Here is a 6,000-nt window from a genome sequence, read left to right on the forward strand (position 1 = left end):
CCTTAACCATGCCTAACCTTAACCGGCGAAAGAATACACGTTAAAAAAAATAAAAAATGGATGGGATTCGAACTTGAAACCAACGGACCGCAGGACCGCAGGACCGCCGCGCTGCCAGGTGAGCTAAGCTTTGAATGAGAATCATGGCGGTTTACGGCTAAATAATGCCGCAAGCTCTGCCGCTCCGCTCCGCCGCTCTGCCGCTCCGCTCTGCGGTTGCCGCGCCTGCCGTGGGGCGTGTCGCAGCCAATCAGGGAAAACGCGGAAGCATTCGGCGCACTCCTCCGCTGTTAATAAGCAATAGGCGCCCAGGCTCAAAATGGCTCGAGATCTTGAGGTAGAAAAATGCTGTTTTTGAGGACTTGATTAGAAATACAAAACAATGAATAAAAAAATAAAAAATATTACAGAGGTGTTCCATAGACTCACAGGAATTGTGTAAAAGTGCCCAAATAGTGAAAGAAATAGTAAAATAGTTCCCCTTTAACAGGCCCACTAGAGACCCACAATTTTAGTGTTAACAGGCCCATCAGAGACCCACAGTTTGAGTGTTAACAGGCCCACTAGAGACCCACAGTTTGAGTGTTAACAGGCCCACTAGAGACCCACAGTTTGAGTGTTAACAGGCCCACCAGAGACCCACAGTTTGAGTGTTAACAGGCCCACTAGAGACCCACAGTTTGAGTGTTAACAGGCCCACTAGAGACTCACAGTTTGAGTGTTAGCAGGCCCACTAGAGACCCACAGTTTGAGTGTTAGCAGGCCCACTAGAGACCCACAGTTTGAGTGTTAACAGGCCCACTAGAGACCCACAGTTTGAGTGTTAACAGGCCCATCAGTGACTCACAGTTTGACACATGTACTGTATACTGCACAAGCACTGAACAAGTGAGCTTTTCACAGTATGGGCTGCCATCCTCGTATATCTGAAGAAAACCAACCTCGTTTTCAGATTGACAGGTATATGACTGAGGTTGTCATCCAACAGCAATGATACACACATTGATATGAAACAATTAAATGTATGTCTTTCAAAATATTAGTCATTGATGACTTTGATGCACTTCAAAATAAAATGAGCCTGTGACAAAACAAATCAACCAAAGTAATCCCTTTCAAGAAGGAGCAGTACCATTTTAAATACAATCATCAGTGAATCAATGGAACAGGTGTATAATGTGTATATATAACATATAGAGTGTATATTATGAAGAGTATAACTTATAATAATAATAATAATAATAATAATAATAATAATAATAATAATAATAATAATAATAATAATAATAATAATAATAATAATAATAATAATAATAATAATACACTTTATTTGTATAGCACCTTTCATACAGAACCTGCAGCTCAAAGTGCTTCACAACAGAAAAAAGACAAAAGATAAAATGAGCACAAAGTGCAGACATATAAAATCACAGTTTTTCCACATTAGGATCTAACATCCCAACAGGCCACCTTATTTATGGTTTGATTCAGTTTTAAATAGACAATAATAAAAAGAGTAAGATAAAATAGACAGAGTAAAATAGTGCAATGGTGCAGTGCAATAAAATTGTGGAATAGAATAGATTAAAAAAAATATATATTTTACAGTGCAATAAAATAGTTCTGGATTACTGTTCAACAGTTCAAAGTCGTCTTTACCTTCTCTGTTTGGTATCCACAGTTTAAAACTTGACAGTCTTCCCTCCTGTTTGACCCTTTGAACCTCCCACCCAGGGCAAACCTCCCTCTCAGGCAGTGGCGGCTCGCCACTGGTGGCGCTATGGGCGCCGACCTACCTGTTAAATGAGAGAAGAATAAAAAAAAAAAACTTTTTTGTTTTTTGTTTTATAGCCCTATAAATAATATAAACATGTTTAAAATGAATAATATTTACTCGTTTTAAGTATGTTTGTATTTCCAATGCACAATATAACGTTATTATCTAAATTAAAAAAACAGCGTTTTCATGGGCAGGAAGTGACGTTTTTTTTTATTTTTTCGTATTTCTCGCCGGGGCAATAAGCGATAGCGCTCTGACTGCGCGTCACAGTTTGATCGCTGTCTCCGTCACAGCCAATCAGTGCATACGGCGTTGTGCGTTGAAATATGACTATTATGTTGGAATCCGAGCGCTATTTGAAGCGGTCTAGGCAGCAAAAGTGAACTTCCGTGAAGAATTTCCATAGCCGCATTTCGCGGAGACGCTCTCTGATTGGCCGACGCGATGCCAGTTTTTTTCCATAGCCGCATTTCTCGGGTTGGTTTACAGAGAGCAGTTCAGTTGACTCGTCAACAACAACAGCAAGTAACTACACTGAGGCTAAGCTTAGGCACTCTTTCAAAGTTGGTTAAGGTTAGAGTTTGTCTTAGAGCATGGCGATAGAACGCCAGGTAGTTTGCAGGCTGTTCGAGGCGGTCATGGACAAAGGCACAGCTCTTCACTCACACAGCTTGCAAGCTATAATATGGATGCAGTCATGGAGGGACATGTATGGACAATGGATGGACATCAACACAATGCCATGGAGTGGATATACTTTATCAACAACAACAAGCCAACAACAAGGTAGATTAGCGATCTTAACTCTAGTTTAATACATGATACGTTGTCTACTGATGCCGCATAACGTTGTAACGTTACAGTACTGCTAGCTGTTAGCTCCGTTAGCCGGCCACTTTTATAATTCCTGAGTAACGTTAACGTTTAAACGTTATGTCGAGGTCATACAATACTACAGTCGACATAAGGTTAACGTTACCCCGTTTCCATGAAGCGTTTAAATAGCAGCAATCTTGTTGAAAATGTAACTTTACTAGTAAAATGCTCTCGCTCTCTCTCTCTCTCTCTCTCTCTCTCTCTCTCTCTCTCTCTCTCTCTCTCTCTCTCTCTCTAATTTCGCTGCATGTGGGACATAACCACTCAGACAATGAATGGTAACTTGTTTAAAATAACGAGCTTTACAAATGTGTTTATTATTGAATGGTTCTGACATCATCTGAGAGAGAGTGAGAGAGCGAGAGAGAGAGAGAGAGAGAGAGAGAGCGAGAGAGAGAGAGAGAGCGAGAGAGAGAGAGAGAGAGCTGTGCGTGTTTGTGTTGCTGCTGATGCATAATGAATGAATGGTGAGTTGTTTAAAATGACAACATACATGTGTTAATTATTTGATTTGATTGATCCGAGAGACAGAGAGAGATTGCTCCAGAGCATCTCAGATCATTACATTTTCAACTCGACCTATTAACGAGAACTGCGACCTACAAGGCACCAGCGTCAGCGGCCGCTACTGCTCTCAGGGTGCAGTTCCCTCTCTCAGGGTGCAGTTCTAGGCCTGGGTCCTACACAGTTTTAAAGCCTGACAGTATCTTGTTTGATACCCACACAGTTTAATACCTGACAGTTTTGAACCTGTAATAAAAAGCAATAGACAGAGTAAAATAATACAGTGAAATAAAATAGTAGAATAGAATAGATTCAGATTCAGATTCAGATTACTTCATTCACCATATTGTATATAAATGGAACGTGATTCGACATTACAGTGCATGCTTTTTTTTCACAAATAGGAATAACATAATAATAAATAAATAAGTGCAAAACAGGACAGAACAGTGAGACAACAATAAGACAGTAAAAGTGCAGTGGACATGGATACAGTGCAGCACAGTTCAAGTCCAGAGGTCCAGCCCTAGCAGCTCGCCATAGAGGGGGGGGGGGGAGCAGAGGAACACCTGACTCGTTTTCCAGGCGAGCTGCTGAGGGGAAGAAACTGAGTCTATGGCGGGACTTTAATGTCTTGGGCAGCCGTAGCCACCTGCCGTGGGGGAGCATGATGAAGAGGCCGTGACCCGGGTGGGCGGGGTCTGCCATGATCTTCCTCGCCCTCCTCAAGGCCCTGGTGGAATGTAGGGACTCGAGGGAGGGAAGGGGGCAGCCGATCACCCTCTCCGCCGAGCGTATCACCCGCTGCAGCTTGGCCTTGTTCCTGACCGTGGCTGCAGGGAACCAGGTGATGATGGAGAGGGTGAGGATGGACTGGATGATGGCGGTGTAAAACTGGACCATCATAGTCCTCGGCAGCCTGAACTTCCTCAGCTGACGTAGGAAGAACATCCTCTTCCAGGCCTTTTTGTTGAGAGCGATGGTGTTCAGCTCCCATTTTAGGTCCCGGGAGAGTGTCAAGCCACCGGGGTGCCTCCCAGAATGGTCGGGTGGGGGGGGGGGGGCTGCCTTCCCCCTGAAGTCCACTATATCTCCACTGTTTTCTGGGCGTTGAGGTCCAGGTTGTTGCAGCTGCACCAGCTCTGCAGCCTCTCGATCTCCCTCCTGTAGGCAGACTCATCCCCCCTGGATATGAGACCAACGTGAACTTTGGAAATTACTCAATAATCAACTAGGCTGCAGTAAAAAACTTAAAACCAGATTCTCAAACATAAACATAAAGACGGACAACACGCTCATCACAGACAAGCTGGATGTAGCCAATTACTTAAACATTTTCTTCACAAACATAGCCACAACACTGGTAAACAAACTACCCTCCCACTCAGGGCATTATGGGGTAGAACACATAGTAGCTTACTACAAAAACCTAGGGGTCCGCAAGGACGACTTCAAACTGGAAATGGTAACAACAGATGAGGTACTGAAAAAACTGAGCGCCCTCCAACCTAACAAGGCCACTGGCCATGACAACATCCCCTCCTAATTCCTCAGAGACTCAGCAGCCGCCATCACTTGACAGACACAACCATTCCACCAGACATGCTTCTGCACGAGGTTTTACACTTCCAAAAGTGAGGTCGAATGCAATGAAGCGAACTGTCATGTTCCGTGGTATGCAGGAATGGAACTCTCTTCCCAGACATGTTAAGCAGGAGAATAGTAAATGTCGTTTCAAAATCCTGGTAAAACAACATTTTCAACCAAAGAAATTGACATTCCATAATAGATTGTGTGTACGTAAATGAAAATGTATGTGTCTGATAAAGGGATAGTTATATATGGATGAAAAGGCATGTGTCTGATAGGGATATATTATTAAAATATTGTATAATTGGCTGATATGAACATAGATAATGTATGTAAAAGCTAAATAGTATATTATGCTGTATTGTATTATGAATGAATTATGAGTAGGTATTATTGTATTGTATTATGAATTCATAAGGCGTATATATTGTTATATTGTATTATGAATTTGATTAGGGTTTTTATTGTTGTTTTAATTGTCTGTATGACATGTAAATGTTGTGAGTGTATAAGTTTGTAACTGTATTTTATGTGTTATGGACCCCAGGAAGAATAGCCCCAGCACTGCTGTGGCTAATGGGGATCCAAATAAACTTAAACTTAAACCCCAGTCATCACACACATAATAAACCTCTCCATAAAACAGGGACACGTCCCCAAGGACTTCAAAATTGCGAGAGTGACCCCTCTGCACAAAAAGGGCAGTAAATTAGACCCAGGCAACTACCGCCCTGTTTCTATTCTTACCTCCATCTCGAAAGTCATGGAAGAAATAGTCTACGAACAGGTTGAAAAGTACCTAGCGGAAAAAAATATAATCTACGAATTCCAATCTGGCTTCAGAACATCCCACTCCACTGACACATGCCTTCTCTATTTGAACGACCACATCAAACAAGAGGTGGACGCCGGCAAATACTGCGGCATGGTCATGCTGGACCTACAAAAGGCCTTTGACACTGTCAATCACTCCATTCTGATTGACAACCTAAAAGCAATTGGTTTTGATAGTCTATCAGTGAGCTGGATGCAATCCTACCTTGAGGGGAGGGAACAGATGGTGGAGGTAAACGGTACCCTACCCCCCCCCCCCCCCCCTCACAGTGAGCTGTAGTGTTCCACAAGGAAGCATACTAGGACCACTACTGTTCCTAATTTATGCAAATGACATGTCGTCAGCTTGTGACTGCAACTTGTTCTTGTTTGCAGACGACTCAGCCCTGCTGGTCTCTGACAAGAACAAGTTACAG

The sequence above is a fragment of the Notolepis coatsorum genome (assembly GCF_963971535.1).
Source record: "Notolepis coatsorum genome assembly, chromosome: 13".
NCBI lineage: Eukaryota > Metazoa > Chordata > Actinopteri > Aulopiformes > Paralepididae > Notolepis > Notolepis coatsorum.